This window comes from Ornithorhynchus anatinus, chromosome 3 (assembly GCF_004115215.2).
Source record: "Ornithorhynchus anatinus isolate Pmale09 chromosome 3, mOrnAna1.pri.v4, whole genome shotgun sequence".
NCBI classification, from domain to species: Eukaryota; Metazoa; Chordata; class Mammalia; order Monotremata; family Ornithorhynchidae; genus Ornithorhynchus; species Ornithorhynchus anatinus.
The window spans coordinates 72322851-72343864 of NC_041730.1; the positions used below are offsets into that span (position 1 = coordinate 72322851).

At 39.5% G+C, this 21014-nt stretch overlaps 1 protein-coding gene and 1 non-coding gene across 15 annotated transcripts in view; one reads left to right on the forward strand and one right to left on the reverse strand.

Annotated features, from left to right (window-relative positions):
• The window catches only part of NEDD4L (NEDD4 like E3 ubiquitin protein ligase), a 403957-nt gene that overhangs the window by 262618 nt on the left and 120325 nt on the right, over positions 1–21014 (forward strand). The gene's annotated exons all lie outside the window — the stretch shown is intronic.
• Positions 10452–10589, reverse strand: LOC114810701. The gene has a single exon (XR_003758396.1). It is a non-coding gene; the product is annotated as a small nucleolar RNA SNORA7 (small nucleolar RNA).

The following is a 21014-nucleotide window of genomic DNA, read 5'->3' on the forward strand; positions in this document are numbered from 1 at the left end:
CATTCCCTGCTTCATATCTAATCTCCTTAATACCTCTCACCTCCCTAAATTTATATTCCTCAAAATGCCACTTTAGTACTTCTGTGCTATCATAGAGCGCACATGTGTGTTTGTGCACATGCGCGCACACACACACGTAAAATATACCCTACTATACAAGCATTCACTGGCCTATCCCCTTTTCCTTCTTCCTACAATCTGCAATTTTAGTGCCTGTCTCCTTTGCTACACTGTAATGCTCTTTGAAGGTAGGGATCATGTCGACTAATTCTGTTGTACCCTCCCAGTTGGTTAGTACGGTGCTGTACACACTGCAAGTTTGCAATAAAAGCAATTGATTTATATTTTAATGAACACCAGTGGGATGTTCTTGGACTTTGAAGCATTTACCTGAGTTAATCTCTTTAGGGCTTGAAGGAATTGATCTTTAATTTAGGAAGCTCTCTAAATTTGTACACAACTATTTTCCTTCCCTTTCCCTCTCTCTTTCCTCCCTTGACCCCCCAAAACACACTCACATACACACACACACACACACACACACACTTATATAGGTCTACTTGGATTTCCATCCCTTCAAGCTTCCTTATTGTGCTAGCAAATCTAATTAGGTTCCTAAAATGTCAATGTCATCTCGTCATCTGGAAGAAAATTGGTTTCTTTTATTTGCTATTATCCTTTTTATTGATAAAATGAATGTTTTTCACTGCTAAACTTATGATTGCCAAAAAACAGAGCATGGGGAAGGGAGACAGCATCATTTAATTTCAAAAGCAAAGCAAAAAATATTTTCCTGAAAAAAGTAGGAAATCTTTTATCCAAGTATTAACTCCTTGATAAGCAAGTCTATCAGGGACACAGCTGCATGTAACAGTTTTGGAAGAGATCACAAGTTGACAAGGTAACAGCCATGTGCTGTAGGAACTGGACTTTGTGAAGAAGCACAGCATGAAAAACATTTTTGAGATGCCTGCTCTACAAATTTGAAATTGGAAAGTTAAAAAATAAGGCCAACAGAATTTGCACAGAATGAATCAATACCTTGGTTGAGCTTTTTTGCCATTATTATGCCCTTGAGCCATTTGAATTGGTTTGGAATTTTTTTTTTTACCACTAGTTCTCCAAAGAGACTTTATTATGGACATTTCACTGTGCCTCTTTATGCATTTTGTATTTTGCAGGCACAAAAAGCTAAGTGAAGGAATGATTATATTAAGTTACTTTGAGTATGTTTAAAATTTTAATTAACTCTCTTTTGTTAGCAAAACAGTTTTTGTTGTGCCTTTGCTTTGAGGATGATAAAACATAATGGTAAAGCTTGGCTTACTCATTCCAAAATGCAAGTAATAGTTCAGTAGAAAAAAGGTAAAATTCAAAAGGTTCTTGTACAAGAGAAAATGAGGCAGTGTTGTGAGGTTGGTTCAGTCCCTGAATGCATTAACAGAAAAGCATGGCCTTGGAAATTACAAGGAAATAAGCCTTGAAATCAAATTACAGTAGAACTTCAGTAATTCAGGCGTGACTAATCAGCCCACCCAGTAGTTCCCACTAAAATCCCTCTGTTTTCCCCATTATCTCTCAGAATGTTCAGTTGCACCCACTACTTGAAGAGTTCCAATCTCAATGGCTTTTATTACTATGTGCAATGCAGAAAATTTCAAGGGTTTCTTCAAGTATTGCTGGCAACAAGCTCATAAAAAATTAAGAGGGGCTTAATATAGTCCACTGGACACCATAAGTGCTTAATAAATACGATTGATTGATTGAAGTGCCATGTGCCATGTTAGTCTCTATAGAAATATAAGAAATGACCAGTAAAATAGACTACCCTTATCATTTTCTGGTTTACTGTTTATTTAGCATTCTCAAAATTTAGTGATTAGATTCACTATCCCAGCCATTGAAGCCAGGTTGAGAATAAGTTGGTAAGCTCATTGTGAGCAGAGTATGTGTCTGTTATATTGTACTTTCCCAAGTGCTTAGTCTATACTTTGCACAAGTAAATGCTCAGTAAATGTGAGTATCTGACTAATTTATTACATACCATCATTTCTGCTGTAACTTGTGCATTCACGGCCTAGTCTATAGCGCACAGGCCTGAGAGTCAGAAGGATCTGGGTTCTAGTTCCGGCTCCACCACCCGTCTGCTGTGTGACTTTAGTCAAGTTACTTCTCTGTGCCTCAGTTACCTCACCAGTAAAATGGGAATTAAGAGTGTGAGCTCCAGGTGGGACAGGGACTTGAACTTGAATATGTTACAGTGCTTAGAACAGTTCTTTACAGACAGCAAGTGCTTAACAAGTACCATGATTATAATTATTATTGTGATGATGATTTTGAAGTACAGTGCTCTGCACACAGTACGCGATCAATAAATACCACTCTTTGATATAGCACTGTGGAACTGTTAGGGAGCCTTCTTCCCTCAACAGGAGGCTGATCTAAGTAGGACACGATCCACAGGTTGGCACAATTGATTTAGTGTAGGAAAAACCATACCTTGGGCCTGAATGTGGTAACAGTCAAGATGAAATGGTCCCACACTTCCTAGGTTCTGTCTCAATTTTCTGTACCATACGTCTTGTTTCTCTCTGTTTTTGTGGTTTCCAATGCACTCACTTATACTTTTTTGCATTTTAAAAAATCACCAGTAGTGTTTTTTAATTAATTTATTTTTTTAATCAAGCAGTAGTATTCATTGAGCACCTACTCTGTTCAACGTATGGTACTAAGTGCTCAGTGAGTCCAATTTAGTAAGTAGACACAAGTCCTGCTCTCAAGCACCTTTCGATCTAGGGATGGGACAAGCACTAAGATAAATTACCGGCAGGGAGAAGCAACGGTTTAACACTTGGAATTTAAGTGCTCTCGCAGGATAGCACGGTTAGGGAATGAAGGAATGTTTTTCTGACAAGTCAGGTCTGTTTGGACTCAGTGTTGCACTACTGGAAAACAATTGTGTGTCTGAAGGCATGCAGCACCGGCAAGAATGCAACCCTCACATTATAGAAGAATTGGGTGTATTTAATAACAGTGAGTAGCAAAAGTTTAAAGCATCCTGATTGTGGGTGGTACAGTACTAATATAAGAATTATCAATAAACATGGTGGCATTCAGTTAGCTTTACTGATCATGTGATTGATTTTTTTTCCCTATAATATATTCTTCAAGAGCCCAGGTATTCATTCATTCAGTTGTATTTACTGAATGCTTACTGTATGCAGAACACTGTACTAAGTGCTAGGGAGAGTACAATACAAAAGTACACAAAATATCACACTACAGCAGAAATGGTTATACCTATAATATATCTAGACATTGTACCAGAGCATAAATATGAATACAGTCAATATTTATTGAAAATTTACTGTGTTCAGACCACTGTGCAAAGTGCTTGGGAGAGTACAATACAACAATATAACAGACGTACCATGCCCACGCCAAGCTTACAGTCTGGAGAGGGAGACAGACATTAACATAAATAAATAAATTTCAGGTAAGTACCTAAGTGCTGTGGGACTTGGGAAGAGTAGTGCATCAACATTCACATGCAGTAAAATATGTATAAATGTATTAAAGCTAGCATTTTAAGGTGGATTTTCATTTAGCTATAGTTTTGTTCTTAAAGTTAATAGATTTGAAATAGTGCTAATGATCAGAGGCAACTGTCAGACATTTGTGTAAGTTATCGTTATCACCAGCATTTTTTGAGTACATACTTTGAACCGAACACCGTTCTGAGTCCTTCGAAAGCACATCGGAGGTAGATGAGATACCTGCACCTCAGTGACCTTGTTATTTAGTGGGAGATGGCCGGTCACAAATGGAATTTAGAAAAATGATCCAGGCAATAGGGTGAAGTATGGTTTGGAGCCGAGAATACTGGAGAAATGGAGACACAGATGTACAGATCCTTTGTTTCCTTTCTCCATCTGTCACTTACTCTCTAGTAATCCATTATGGACTTCTCATCCAAGAAATTATCCAAATCTCCCTTGAACCTACTGATATGTTTGGCTTCCACAATTTTCTGTGGTAATGAATTACATACATTTGCCACCTGCCATATGAAGAAATGTTTTCATTTATTTTTGAATTAGTCACTTTCAAATTTCAATGGGTGGCTTCTTCCTATGGAATTGTGTGATATGGTTAAAAACAAAACAATTGCACATTTGCTATCCAACTTGTTCATAATTTGTAAGCTTCATCTTTGTAGTAGTACTAGTAATATTTATTAAGCTCTTTCTATAGGCAGAACACTGTATTAAGTACTGGAAAACTATACAAAAGTGTGAATATACACAGCCCCTGGTCCTCAAAAGGCTCACAATCTGAGAATATATAGGCTCACAATCTGAGAATATATGTATGTGGGGAGAGGGGACTGGAAGCAGACACATAAGGAGCGATGAAACAGTAAAACACTAAAACACAAAAAAACCAAGGACAAATACACCACAGAAGATACTCAAAAATCAGTAGGGTGCTGTGGTTGGTAGAGAATTTCAGGCTCCTCGTCAAAGGCACACCACAGCAATCACTGTAGCATCTGCCAGCTTTCCTGAGGTTTTGTGGAGGCCTCATGTTGCGGGTTTCTAAGATGCAGTGGTCAGAAATGCAGACAGTATTTTAGGGGTGGGTGTCAAGATAGGCCTTGGTTTTAATAATTTGCCCTTCTCACCAGGAGGCAGGACTGAAATTAATGCTGATAACTGTAAAAAGCAGATGTAAGCCATGCAGCCAAAGATGGAGCTTCTGTTTGGAAATAATGATCTCGCAGTTACTTTAATATCCTTGTGGATATTATCATACCACTTTCATTCATTCATTCAATTGTATTTGAGTGCTTACTGTGTGCAAAGCACTGTACTAAGCGCTTGGGAAAGAACAATATAACAAGCAGACACATTCTTGCTCACAATGAGCTCACCATACCAAACCAAAGAGAACTCCAGTAACTTTAGTATTTAAAATAAATTAGTATACTAATAGCATATGTTAATTATGTATTGTTATATGTTGTGCATTAATCTAATTGGTGGTATGTTATGTATGAAGTAATTTCAATTTAGCTTGTGTATATTACACATATATTTTATATAACCATGAATTATTCATTTGTATTAGCATCTGATTCCCCATCTAAACTGTAAGCTCACTGTGGGCAGAATATGGATCTACCAACTCTGGTGGATTGCACTCCCCAAACCCTTAATACAGTGCTCTGCACAGACTAAGCACTCAAAATTTATCATTAATACATATACATACCTAGACATGTATCATCATCTCTCTCTCTCCATATATATGTGAAGCAACATTCACACCTCCGAAGCTAACTCCAACTTTGCTGTCATTTCTCCTGTTTTCCTAGCCACTTCTGCCCATGTGGATCTCTGCCCCACCCTCAAATTCACTAAATTCATCCCTCCTCAACTTCAAAACCCTCCTAAAAAAACATCACTTCTTCCAAGCAGGTCTTTTCTGTCTAAACCTGAATCCTTTCGATCAGATCATGTAAGCTTGTCTCTAGATTGTAAATTCATTATAGGCTGGAAACATATCCGCTAATTCTGTTCTGCTGTACTCTCCCAAGTGCTTAGTATAGTGCTCTGCACATATTAAGTACTCAATAAATTCTATTGATCATCCACCTTTAGTGGTTAATCATATTAGTTCGTTTATTACATGCATGTATTCGCTGATCCATTTTAGCTTGCTTTTGTTGTTACTGATTGTTTTTGTTGTTCCTTTGTTTTACATTTTATTGTAGCCTATCTCTGTCTGCCTGGTTCCCCCCTTTGATTGTAACTTTTTTGAGGGCCGGGACTGTATCTACTGGTTTCTTAGGAGCAGTGTGACCTAGTGGAAAGAGCATAGGTTAATTTCTTAACTTCTCTGTGCCTCAGTTTCCTCATCTTTAAAATGAGGATTCAATCCCTGGTCTCCCTTCTGCTTAGACTGTGAGTCCCATGTGAGGCAGGATCTGTGTCCAACATAAGTAACTTGCATCTACCCCATGGCTTAGATTAGGGCTTGAGATATATATAAGAAGTGCTTATCAAGTACCATGATTATAATTGTTATTAACATCCAAGTGCCTGATAGAGGTATTCTGTGCAAAGGTGCCCAATACAATATGGTCTTTGGAAGGCCAATGACTTGACTTATATTAGCATGTTTTGCACACATTCTCAGGAGGACTAATTTGCTGAAAGAGACACTAATGCTAGGAAAATTCCAGGGAAAACGTGAAAGAGGCAGACCAGAAGACCAGAAGCAGAAAGAGGCATGATAATGGAAGAATCGTTAGGAAAGTTACCGATTATGGCAGAATATAGGACGCTCTGGAGAAAATATATCCATAGTGTCACTATAAAGCAGAAACAGCTCGACAACATTTGATAATAATGCTGGTGATACATAATTATTTGGGAAAAATATACCTCTTTATATGACCTATGGTTGTCTTCAGCTCCCGTCAGTCATTGGTGTTTAGAGCACACCATACTACGTGCTTGGGAGAGTACAAGAAGAAAACCTTTTTCTCCCTGCCTTCTAAAAGCTTGCAATTTATTGTTGGAAACAGTCAGGCATTAGTTATTTACAAATAGTAAGAGCAGGAAAAATTAAGCTGTAATAGGTAATAGTATAAATATATCAGGATGACATTTTGGAATTAAGTCATAAATAAATGTGACATTTTAAATATTCATTCATTCAATTGTATTTACTGAGCGCCTACCATTTGCAGAGCACTCTACTAAGTGCTTGGGAAGTACAGTTCGGCAACAGATAGAGACAATCCCTACCCAACAACGGGCTCACATTCTAGAAGTGGGGAGAAAGCCAACAAAGCAAGGCAAGTAGACAGGCATCAATAGCATCAAAATAATTAAATAAAATTATAGATATTTACACATCATTAATAAAATAAATAGAATAATGAATAATGAAAATATACACAAGTGCTGTGGGGCGGGGAGGTGGGTAGAGCAGAATATGCACATCTAAAAAGATTAAGGAGTGCTAGCCGTGGACATTTGATGAGGCTTGGAGATATTGGAAATTAATCAGAGATGACTTCCTGGAGGAGGTGGAGTTTTAGGTGGGCTTTGACTTTGAGGAGAGCTGTGCTAAGAAGAGAAGGTATTGTAACACCCCATGAAAAACAGATTTCTGCCAATTTGGTATGTATAAAAAAGCTTTTATGAAAAGAGGGAGAGAAAAGAGATGAGCATATTCATGACTGTTAAACCCACAGATGAAATGACATCGGGCATCACTACTAAATGATGAAACTGGTGGTACAGTATTCTCCTCTCACCCTAACACCCAAAATCACTGGCATCACTGGCATCTGAAAAAACTAATGAAGTAACACTAAGCTCGTTGTGGGCAGGGAAACTGTCTGTTATATTGTTGTGTTGTGTTCTCCCAAGCGCCCTGCACACCGCAATCAGTAAATATGCTTGATTCACTGATGCATATATCCTGGATCCCCGACTTGCACAGCCTGGTTGGGAAGATGTTCAGGCCCCTATGGGACTCAGAATTGAGATGGAAGTCTGAAAAAGTGTGAAACCTGCATACTTGCTGCCTGAGAACTACATTTCCCAGAATTCCCAAAGTCCCATAGTTAGTTGCCCAATCGTGTGGAGATCCTTACTAATCAACAAGTCAGGAAAGACAACCCTGCCAGGCTCTCTCTCCCTTCCTGTTTGTTGGACACTCTCCGGCATCCTAGCTGACTATCCTACATTTTGCTTGTGAGTATACAGTCAGGACTTCTTCTGCATATCTAAAGAAGTTTGCTCATATGGTTATATTTATAATAATTTATAGATTCATCAGCTGATGCATATATTTCTCTTCCCCCTATCTCTTGGTGTGCTTTCAACTAAACTCTCTAAGTTGTGTATGTTGGGAAATGTCTGGAACTGTGAACTTCCTCCTGTTCCTTTCTCAGTAACCATGGCAGACCAAGTTGCATAAATACCACAAGGAAAGTAATTGTATTCTTGGAGTTTGGAATCATGATCCAAGACATCTTGAATAACTCCGAGTCAGTTGATCCCATTCACATCTACATAGGTTTTTCCTCGTGAATTCCTGCGACTCCTCCAGTCCCTCTTACCTGTTGCTCCATTTTTTCCATATTCACTCTTTTCATCCCACGTGCTATAATCATCATTAGCGCCAAGCTTGTGTTCCTGCTGAAGGAATTGTAATAAAAATCTGTTCATCATCACACTCTTCACCAAGTAGTAGAAATAGTGTTGATTAAACATCACATACTGATCTGGATAGACCATTGGTCTGAACAAGTAATGCTATTTCTCCTATCCTCAAGATAACCATTGCAACTTATTTGACACTATTTCTTGTTCAGTTTGAGAGAGACATTGAAATGCCTTAGTAAAAGAATGACTTGCTAGGCTTCAACTGCAGGAAGCTCAATTTCTATACTCTTTATATATACATATATATATACATATATATATATATAATAATCCATATTTGCAGAGACACCACTGGCAGTGGAATTCACGTATGTCAAATACAGCTGAAAAAGCCAAGTTGGGATTCACAGTTACAATCACATTGTACCTAATTTCATTAAATGTATTAAAACCAATAACTTCGTTATGGTAGTAAGGATTGTTAAACCACAAAGTCCCCTCACACTTCAGAAATAGCAACTTCAGATTTCCATTAAAAACTCATGTGGCTCTATGGAAAGTTAAGAAGTGAAACAGTTACTAGTCTTTACTGTAACACTTATTCAGGGATCATTAATTAATACTTCATGTGCTCATAGTTTTAAGTTTTATAGTTTCCTTGAAATTTTTATGGCCAATATTTTGAAATACAAGGATATCATTGTCACTTCAATATCACAAATCAAGTTTGAGAAAATACAGTTCACATTCATGTAATGATATTGTTCTGGCAATTGAAAATGAAACTACACTTTCTAAAGATATTTTCTTTTTTAAGCAAGGAAACTATGGTATATGAGAGAAATAAATTCTAGGACATATATACCATCCCTTTCCATGCCCAACATGCAGTTTAAAATTATGGTATTTGTTAAGCATTTATGTGCCAAGCACTGCCCTAAGTACTGGTAGATACAGGATAATCCGATTGGGCACAGTCCCTGTCTCACATGTGGTTCACAGAGTAAATCGTAGGGAGTAGGATTTAATCCCCAGTTTATAGATGAGGAAACTGAACCACAGAGCGGCAAAGTGACTTGCCCAAGGTCACACAGTAGGGAAGGAGCAAAGTTAGGATTAGAAACCAGATCCTCCACTCTCAAGCCCTTCATCTTTCCGATAGGTCGTGCTGCTTCTCAATTTTCTTCTCCAATTTCTTAAATTTTCTAAATTTAAGAATAATTCATCTTCCCTCCTTGTAAATGGTGACTTTTAAGAATGGTGTTATTTTACGTAATTGCGTTTAAAAAAAATCAATTGTGGATTATTTTGGCTGAACATTTACAGAGCCTACTAGAAATGAAAGTGTATAATAAGAAAGCTGACCCTCAAGCAAAGTGACATAAACGGACACTGCTATAATAAGTGTTTGCGACATATGAGATGCTCTTGTTTGCCGTGATGCTTGTTCAATGAAGTGATATATAAAGATAGCTAAACGCTGGGCTGGGTAAGCACCTATGTCTATACTAATCTCAAAGTGTTTGTGGAAGCAGATGCCATAGTGGAAATGTCTGTGGAGTGCCGGCTCCTGTTTTCCTTTGCTAAAATGTTCACCAGAAAATCATTCATTATGACTGAATGTTGCGGTGAATGCACTTAAGTTGGATGTGATGTGAGTCTATATTTCATTCCAGCGTGAAGGAAATCTATTTAATTTGATTTATTCCTATCCCATTCTCCAGTCAGTAAACTTTGGAATTAAAGATATTGAGTATCTTGAAATTAAGCTTCATTAAACTTCATTTGAGATTTACAATTCCTGTCCCTCTGTCTTCAGATAGAAGAAAATATTCCCTTTTTGGGAAATGCATTAAACTTTTCAGGGTTGAAGTGTGTGGGAGGAAATGGACTAATCTAATATTAATGTCTATCTCCCCCTCTAGACTGTAAACTCGTTATGGGCAGGGAATGCATCTGTTTATATTGTTATACTGTACTCTTCCAAGCTCCTAGAATAGTACTCTGCACACAGTAAGCACTCAGTAAATATGATTGTATTGTCTTATGCTATCGAGTTGTCTCCTACCCGTAGCTTCGTCATGAACACATCTCTCCCACAACGCCCCCTTCCTTCTGCAGTCATTCTGGTAGTGTATCCGTAGAGTTTTCTGGGTTAAAAAAAAAATGAAATTGGTTTACAGTTACCTCCTTCCATGCAGTAAACTTGGGTCTCCACCCTTGCCTCTCTCCCATGCCACTGCTGCCCAGCACAGGTGAGTTTTGACTGGAAGTAGTTTGCCTTCCACTCACTAGCCACTGGCCAAGCTAGGAATGGAATGGGTAGGCCTCTGCCTGACTCTCCCTCCCATAGTCGAGACTGGTAGAGTACTGCAAACTCTCCAGGTGCGACCCTGAGAGGAAATATAATCGACTGACTGCTAAATAGAACTGTAGTGCCAAAGAAAATGATGCAATTTACATTTTCCTAACCAGTAGAATCATGTTTGTTGCTATTACATTTTCAACAATTCTGTATTAGATGAACACACTGTATCAGGCTCAGTGAATATATATGTCCCTGGATTCAAGGTTCTTAAGGAACCATAAACAAGCACCTTTAGAGAATAATGAACTTATTAGATGTTCAGTATACTAGATGTACACGCCCATACCAACCTAGACAAATAGTCAAAGTAAAGTTAATATTCCATATGGTTGTATTCAACCTGAGTATTAATTTCAACCACACAAGTTTATTGGTCCGAAGCCTTGGTAGTGATTTCTTTTGCTTGCTAAATCATCCTGCTCACTGTAGTCAGAGAATGTGTCTACCACCTCGGTTATATTGTACTCTCCCAAGCTCTTAGTACAGTGATCTGCACCCAGGTGATCAATAAATACAATAAATTGATTTCTATTGTCTTGAAACTTTTATGTTTTGCTAATTCCAGTTCTTTAAGGATAGTACTTTTGAGGGAAGCAGCATGACCTAATTGAAAAAACATGGGCTTGGGAGTCAGAGGATCCGGGTTCTAATTCCTACTCTGCCAGTTGCTTTGGTGTGACTTTGGGAAGTCAGTTAACTTGTCTGTGCTACAATTTCCTCAACTGTAAAATGGGGATTAATTCCTACTCCTACCTCCTTAGGAGTTTATCAGGCTAGACACAGTCCCTGACCCTAATGTGGTTCACAGCCTACCTACCGCAGGATTTAGAACTGTGCTTGACACATAATAAGCACTTAACAAATACCATTTTAAAAAAAGAAAAGTGAAAAAATCATAGCCCAGTCATTTGGGGCTTTTTATGAGTAAGACCTGCAAATCCTCGGTAGAAAAATTTGGAAGTCAGAGTGGTCAATTCTGTCTTGAACTTCTAAGTGGTAAAGAAAGATCATTTTGCAGTGGAGTCTCAGAATTGCGCTGGACATTCATTTTCTAGAAGACTCAGGAATAGCCTCAGAGAGTCACAAAATGTCTCTAGGAACATGTCCAGTAGCACTGGTAATATTTAACTTCTCCTTTCTGTGTTGACACTGATGACTCTGCCTTAAAGCAGTCCTTGAGTTAAGGTGTGGTTGGAGCCAGAATGGTGAGCAATTTCTTACTTAAGAACCATTTAAGTGATCATACCATAATCTATTCTGACAGGCTTCCTGGAGCTGAGGGCTCGTTATTAAAAGCATTTACTTATGTCTCTCCCTGATGTTGAGTGATATTAGAAAGACCTCGCTTTGATACCTACAAAAAGCCCGGCTGCTATTCAGTGCCTAAAATGTGTTGAAATTTCCAATTTTACACCCTCATAAAGCAAATTTGGATAGGCGCTTAGTACAGTGGTTTGCAAACCGTAAACACTCAATAAATACAATTAAAGTGAATTAGCAAAGAGAAGACAATATGATGACACTGGATTTTCTGAATACAGCTCTATTTACTTTCTGAATTATGATAATATATAGCTGGGGAAAGCAATGTAAAAGTAGAACATAAAATTATGTTCTTTAGTCCCAGAGCTGATTGGTCAATATTTTTGTTAAAGTTCTGAAATGACTTTTTTTTTGGTATTTTCTTACTGCTTTCTGACCCGAACATACAGAAGTTACTTGAAAGTATCTACCAATTGTTGTGTTATAGTGCTTAGTACAGTGCACTGCATGCAGTAAGCACTCAGTAAATATGATGATTGATTCTTCAACCCCTAGGAGTTTACAGTGAAGCAAGGTGGACAGTCATGTTGATTTTTAAAAAAGTTTCTTCTGGATTGTTGGGTGTTGTCCATAGTGTTAGGGTCATTATCATTGATCCAAGGATATAAATGCACTAGGATTCTTATCCGCTGTTAAGTCACGTGAGTATTTTAGAGGAATCTGCTGAACAGAAGTAAAAAATGTGCCTGCATTAATAGCACTTGAACAGCACCCAGTTGGTTAATATATTGTAAATAACCAATCTGAATATGTTTTTAATTAAGAGGAACAATTGCATGGTTTGCTTCTTCATTAGCTGGTTGCATCATATTTTTTAATAAAATGATTTTATGAAGCTTAGCTATGAAATTTCTTTGAATCTCTTGGTAGTATTAGGATTGATGTAGTAAGTGTACTAGCCAGACTGGTTTCTAATTGAAGGTACAAATTATCTTTCCAAGTGGCAACATATTCTCTTTTGAAATGACAATAATAATTGTGATGTATATTAGGTAATTATAGCATGTTTTAGGTAGTAGTTAAAGACAGTGGTTTTAACAGTCTGAGAGATTATATAATCAGTCATTTGCCCTTTTAAAGGTCTACAAAAAGCGTGCAATATTACCAGAAGAATAACCTTATCTTACAGAATTAATCAGTAAAAAATGTAATTAGATCAATCAATAAATGGTATTTATCGAGCCTTTACTGTTGGTATTTGTTAAGCGCTTACTATGTGCAGAGCACTGTTCTAAGTGCTGGGGTAGATACAGGGTAATCAGGTTGTCCCATGTAAGGTTCACAGTTAATCACCATTTTACAGATGAGGTAACTGAGGCACAGAGAACTTAAGTGACTTGCCCACAGTAACACAGCTGACAAGTGGCAGAGCACTGTGTCCAGAGCACTGTACTAAGCCCTTGGGAGAGTACACTACAGCAGGTAGCAGAGACATTCCCTGCCCACAACAAGCTTACAGTCTAGGAAGGAAAACAGAAATCAATATAAATGAGTAATTTTTAATCTATAATTTAAGGATGTGTACATTAGGGCTATAGGGTCTAGATATATGGCGCAGATGAGAAGGGAGCAAGGAAAAGATGGTTTAATCGGGGCAGGCCTCTTGAAAGGAGATGTAACCTTACATGAGACTGAACTTATTCTTTTGATTCATCGTCATGTTCAATGATGGACTTTCATGCTTTGATCAATTTTTTTAAAAAATGAGTCATTTTCCACAATTATTACTTTTGGTATTAAAAGTTCTGATAATATGAGTTTTTACATACAGCATTTGTCATCTCTGACATTTACACCCATTCCATTCTAACCTTTAAAGTAACCTTTCACAGTGGCTCAGGAAATATAGCTCATTAAACAGTATGGAAATACATTGCATCCTCTCTGTTGGCTGCTTCTCCCAATTTAGCTTTGGACTCAGGTAAATTAGGAAGCAGTCATAGTCCCTAGTAAACTCTCTTTACAAAACTGATATTTAGCTATTTTAAATATATATGATAGATCAAGTTTTGAATTTGTAAATTTCAGAAGATAATAATAATAATTGTGGTATTTGCTAAGGGCTTACTATGTGCCAAGCACTGTTCTAAGCATTGAGGTAGGTACAAGGTAATCAGGTCAGACACAGCCTGTCCCATATGGGGCTCATCGACTTAATCCCCATTTTACAGATGAGGTAACTGAAGCACAGAGGAGGCAGGTGACTTGACCAAAGTCACACAGCGGACATGTGACAGAGCTGGGATTAGAACACAGGTTCTCTGACTTCCAGGCCTGTGCTCTTTCCACTGGGCCATGTTGTGCAGTGGTTGGGGCATGAGCATTCTTAAAGCTTGGCGCCTGGGACAATTTAGTAGTGTGGGGCCCTTATGACTGGTTGACTGGTGAAGGAGAAGCAATGGAAAAGGAGAGGAGAATTAAAAGGTGGAACTTATCTGTTCTCCTCCCTGTCCTCCCCTTCCATTCCCAGCCTCTGACCAATGGAGAGGGAACAGCTAAAGGTTCTCTGACCCCTCCCGGTGACCTTAAGGGACTCATGCTCCCCTCCTCCCACTCCCTTATCTCCGAGATAGATGGTGGGGTGGATGTATGCTACAAAGAGGTGGAGTGTGACAGTTGGTTGAGTGGGCAACTATTCCCAATCATTTACTTAATCCACTGTATGGACTGATCACTTTACTCTCTGTATTAATCCCTATGCTAAATACTTGGGAGCAAACAGGGCTAGTAGGTGCAATCCTGGCGGCCCTCATGGGGTTTACAACAGTGCTTTGCACACAGTAAGCACTCAGTAAATATGACTGAATGAATGGTGGAAGAGGCAGACACCATGATAAGGTAAGAGTTTAAAGATATCTTTAGAGCACAGGCCTGGGAGTTCAGAAGGTCATGAGTTCTAACTCCAGTTCCACCACATGTCTGCTGTGTGACCTTTGGCAAGTCACTTCACTTCTCTGTGCCTCAATTACCTCATCAGTAAATTGGGAATTGAGAGCTCCACGTGGGACAGTGACTGTAGCCAACCTGATTTGCTTGTATCCACCCTAGTGCTTGCTATAGTGCTTGGCACATAGTAAGAGCTTAAAAATATCATTATTATTATCTATATAAGTGCTGGCAGGGTTAGGGGGAGGATGAGTATGAGTACCCATGTGCTCAGGAGGTGAACATTTAAGTGCATAGGAGGGGAGATGAAAGAGCCTCTTGGGAAAATGTGATATTAATAGAGCTTTAAACATGGAGGGGCTAGTGTCTCCTGCATGTGAAGGGGAAGCAGCATGGCCTATGGGAAGAACTGTGGCCTAGTAGATAAAAGCACTGGCCTGATAGCTAAGGGACCTGGGTTCTAATTCCAGCTCTGCCACTTGCTTGTTATGTGTCCTTGAGCAAGTCACAGGAAGCACTCAGATTGATCCTTGTTTTTAGACACTGCGGTGGAGAGGTGACTCCTCCTCTTCTCTAGTTTTCATAAACTAATCCATGGCTTTAAGCTACCAAACCCTCTAGCTCTGTTACCTCCCCCAAATACGTCCACCCCACTTACAGAAATAATGTTCCTGTTTAGCTTCTCCATCCTTGAGCTTAACATCTTGACCTTACCTTGCCTCTCTTCCTGTTTTGTATTAACTATGCAAGTTTGTTTTAAGTTGACTTTTTAGTTTCTGAACTTCTAAGTTCCACAGTATTATTCATTTGGTTAAATTACAGGCCCTAACGGCTCTTCTAATGTATTGTAGAAACCAAAGAAATAATAATAATAATAATAGTGGTATTTAAGTGCTTACTATGTGCCAAGCGCTGTTCTATGCACTGGGGGAGATACAGGCTGATCAGGTTGTCCCACGTCGGGCTCACAGTCTTCATCCCCATTTTACAGATGAGGAAACTGAGGAACAGAGAAATTAAGTGACTTGCCCAAGGTCACACAACAGACAAGTGGCACAGCCGGGATTCAAACCCATGACCTCTGACTCCCAAGCCCAGGCTCTTTCCACTGAGCCATGCTGCCTCTCTTTTGACATAGCACATATATCAGACCTAGGAGTTGAAAGTTCCCAGTTTGATGCATATTTTTCTATTCATATCTTAGCTTTTGATGCCAGCAAGCATTAAAATAAGCAGTTCAGATTTATCTTTGAAGGGATCCTTTTCTTCCAAACTCAAATAAGGGTTTTGTTTGATTAGACAAGCCTCATTTACATTTCTGCATTTAAGGAACTGGAGAAATTAGTCAAAATGAACTCCTTTAGTGAAATGATAATGGATCATTTACCAATTTAAGCTTCTCAAGGCAGGGACCTTCTTTTTTATAATCCCCAATGACCTAGCAGGATGCTGTGCACGAAGTGGGTGCTTAATAAATACTTGTGATGATGAGCCACTCAGGAGTAGTCAGTTGTTCTGAGTGTGCTATGTACTCACATTCCTGACTTGACTCTGCTCAGAACCATTACTAAAATAACTTCTAGAACAGTGAGAGAAATCTCACTGCCAAGGAGCTAAGCAACTCAAAAATACCTAGAGAAACCACTAAAATGATAGCTTCTCCCAATACTTCCATGGCCAACCTCAATTCTGCAGTGAAAGGTCTGATCTTGAAAACTTTTCTTGCCAGAAACTTGTAACAAGAGATGTACACCCAGTTCTGCCACATTGTGTTTTCACTCCATGTTTTGGCTAGAGCACGCTTCCCTGATTAATTTCCCAGCACCCAAGTGCCATGTAAACTCATCGGCCAGTGCTAAGGCTCTGTGAACGTATTTATACTCTTCCTCAAACCACGTGTGTATGTATGTATTCAGTTTTACATCCAATTATTTACATTCTCTACATTTGAAAATATATTTGTCTCCATTGGAATGTAAAATCTGTGTGAGCAGAGAATGTGCCACTTTATTCCATAATTTCCAAGTCCTAGTACAGGGCTGCACACTAAATAGGCATGCACCTACTACCACCACTAATTGGGGAATGTTCTCCTTTTTTTCTATTTTCTTTTTCTTTTAATGGTATCTGTTAAGTATTTACTATGTGCCAGGTAGCGTACTAAGTACTGGGAGAGATACAAACTAATCAGGTTGGACACAACCCATGTCCCACCTGGGCTCACAGTCTTAATCCCCATTTTACAGATGAGGTAGCTGGGGCAGAGAGGAGTTAAGTGACTTACCCAAGGTCACACAGCGGACAAGTGGCGGAGCGGAATTAGAACCTAAGTCCTCTGACCCCAAAGACTGTGCTCTTTCAAGTGGACCACACCGTTCTTCCATCAGAGGGTGTCTTTTTGGTCTTGACGTGCCACGTTATTGATGAAACTACTTGTTTGCAAGCACATGGTGTTGGAATGGGTGACTTCTACATTGTGAGCCTTTCCTTAATGGGAGGTTTTGAAAAACTCAAGCCTAGCATTATAGGAGAACTGGGTGTATATTCATTTCATCCATACCCCTAATAGAAACGTCTGCCCCCTGGTAACTAAGTTGATTCCCATCTGCTCCCAAGCATTTTCCAGCTGTTTGGGATGCTTCACGGGGCCCATCCCATTGCCAGCATTTGGCTAGGAACCGTTGCTTATTTGCCCATGGGGGTCATGAAACAGATCATGGTCCAAGATCTCAGAAATGGGAATTTTCCATTCTTTCCTCTTCAGCAGTCAGTGATCTTTTTGAAGCATTAAAGAAACCATTTAGGGCCAGAAATTATTTTCTCCCAGGGCCATTTGTCCTTCTCAATTTACTTATCCAGTGTGTTCCCATCCCACTGCTTTCCGACCCTAGGATCATTCACAGCTCCTGGTACACTAGTACTATTTCTTGCTCAGTTCAAAGCTATTTTAATGTCAGAGCCAGAAATGGACAGGAAGTGGGTGTATGTAGAAAATTGGTTGTGCTTAATGCTTTTTCGTTCTCCTCTTAGCCAGTCTTAGATGCCCAATCGATATTAGGAATGTTTAGTCCTCCAAATGGTTGATATTTTTTCCTTTGATAATAACAGAAGTACCGAATTATTTCGGTAATTCTGTGCTTTGCATCAGTGAGGCAACGTCCTTTTGTTGTGCTCAGGAGCAAGAGCGACATCTCATAGACCTCAATCTGGCAGAACCCTTGTGGCTAGAGAGACAAGAGAGTACATGCAGAAAGGATCTCATGCTTTCATTCGTTCAGAATGCACAAATCAGGGGGGGGTAAAAGGATGACCCTTTCTGCTTGGGAGCAGTGGAATGTGTTCCTGGGTACCCAGTCAATCAGTCAACCGATGGTATTTATTGAATGCTTACTGTGTGCAGAGCACTGTAGTAAGCACTTGGGAGAATGCAATAAGAGAGTCAACCCAGAGAGAACAAGGCAAGCCCAAGATAGTTTTTTTGATTAGTGCTACTCTCTTTTTTCCTTGACATCCCTGCCCTTCTTGCACACCTTCCCCCAAGTTACTTTCACAATGCCACCAGTACTTAATACAATTCTCTACAAACAGGAAATTTGTCAACCCACTCTGTTATATTGCATTCTCCCAAGTGCTTAGTACAGTACAATATAATGTAATCAATAAGTATAATTGATAAATACTAATACTATTACTGTAGAAGCAGCATGGCGGAGTTGATAAGCACTGGCCTGGTAGTCAGAAGGTCATAGGTTCTGATCCTGGCTCTGCCACATGTCTGCCGTGTGACCTTGGGCAAGTCACTTCACTTCTCTGAACCTCAGTTAACTCATCTGTGAAATGGGGTTTGAGACTGTGTCCCCACGTGGGACAGGGACTATGTCCAGCCCAATTGGCTCGTATCCACCCCAGCGCTTAGTACAGTGCCTGACGCATAATAAGTGCTTAACAAATGCCACAATTATTATTATTACTCTTATTAGAATCAGAGGTGGGAATCGGGGAGGGAGTAGCCTCTGGAGCTGTCAGCTTTCCCCACAGTATGGGAGAAGGCTCCGGAAGGATGAATCCATGAAGGTAGCTGAAGGATGAAGATGGCCAGAAACATTGCAAGCATAAGGGCACTGAATCCAGCCTAGGTCAATCCTTCCAGTTGCTGTAGCTCCTGTTATTGAGCAAGGCCTGAAATGTTCCATAACCCTGTAACTGTGTATATATCTTTCCCTCTTGAAGATGCTGGGTCATGTGTTTGAGGCAGAAAAGACCTGTGGGAAGACATAGTTTTATCCAGACTGTACACACACTTAACAGTACTAATAGCAAAGAGACTGGTGCTTGGTGGGAGTTCGGTCCAGTCCAACTGTAGGCATCCTCCAAACTGGGAGCATTCCTTAGGGATATTACTGAGTCCTGGAACCCTTCCTACTCATGCTTTCATAACTTCTGAGGCATCTTTGGGGAGAAGAAGGGACGTGGCCTGAGGTGAGAGATGTTTAGAATCTCCTAGTCAGTATCCTAGACAGAATTGTACAGTTTCGAATGGACAGATAGAACAGTTTAGTTGTAAATCAGTGTGCATGTCGTAGAGATTTTCGAGAATGTCTGTGTTCCTTTTGCGGTAATTCACTGTGATTTTCACTCCTAAAGAGTGTTCCTAATTTGAGGAATCCCTTATTTGTGTGACTGCCCAATTACAGGAGAGTTTTCTATAGTCTTAGGAGCATTTCTGGTTGATAAACGGACATGTATTGGAGGGCTTCTGCAAAATATATTGTAAACTGGGCCTGATTGCCTGGACGAGGTCCTGAACTGTAGCAAGTTGACAAAATCTCAACCTGGTTAATTTATGTTACCTAAATTTAAGATATATTTTGTGTCCTCTCTTACGAGAAGCAGCATAGAGTACTGGCCTGAGAGTCAGAAGGACTTTGGTCTCTAATCCCAGTTCTGCCACTTCTCTGACCTTGGGCAAGTCACTTAATTTATCTATGCCTCAGTTACCTAATCTATAAAATGGTGATTAATACTGTGAGCTCCATATGGGATATGGATTGATTAAACCTGATAAGCTTGTATCTACCCCAGCCCTTAGTATCTGGCACACAGTAAGTGCTTAACAAATATTAAAAAAAAAGAGAAGCTATTAAAATAATTGGCCAAAGCCGTTTCCACACAAACTGTGTGTTTTGCTGTTTATAGGCCAGTGAGGCTTTTTTGAAGGAAGGTTATTCAGAAGCAAAGGTGCATACTTAGATGGTATCATACAGGTTGGTGACAAATGTAAATTGAGACCTAACACCAATACTGATTGTTCAAGCACTAAGTCACTGTGTATAAGCAGTTCATGGAGTTTTATGGGGCTAATGAAAATCCTTGGTTCTGTGTAGAGTTTCTCAGGTATGTGCTGGTAGGTAACCTTTGTTTTCTAAAGACTTATTATCATCAGGCCATAAAGTTATGCCAAGTCTAGAGAGGAATTCATTATCAATCACATGCTATCTTGGCACTGTGTCTCAAGGACACTCTCATCAGCATTCAGCGATTCCTGCCTCAGAAACCTTCGATAATCCTGGTAGTCTGGAGAGCTGGAAGAATTTTTCAGTGTCTCCATCCATCAGCCAATTAGTCATATTTATTGATCGCTTCCTGTGTGCAGAGCACTTTATTAAGCACTTGGGAGTGTACAGTTTTGCAGAGTTGGTTGATACATTCTTTGCTCAGAACATATTCTAACTTGACCTTTCAGTTCCCCTTTTGAAACCTCGAGCATAGGGGCACAGAATAAGTTGACCAGGAATGAACCCTTCCTCTTCACTCTGAAGATGGGGATGACCCAGGCAGGACACTATCTAATGGATAACGGGTCTATTGGGTCTAATGCATGGATAACCAAGATGAAGAAAAAGGCCAGCCTGGCTTTTGTCAGATTGACAGGTTAGATTGTTACACTGTAAGCTCTTCAAGGGCAGAGACCATATCTCTTACATAAATTGTACTTTCCCAAGCTTTGTGGAGAAGCACTGTAGCCAAGTGAAAGAGAACCTAATTTCTAATCCCAGCTCTAGTACTTGCCTGATGTGTGATCTTGGGCAAGTCACTTCTGGGTCTCATCTGTAAAATGGGGATTAAGTACCTATTCTCCCTCCTATTTAGACTGTGAGCCCCTTGTGGAAATAGGACTGTGTACAATCTGATTATATTGTATCTATCCCAGGACTTATTACTGTATTGGGCACAAAGTAAATGCTTAACAA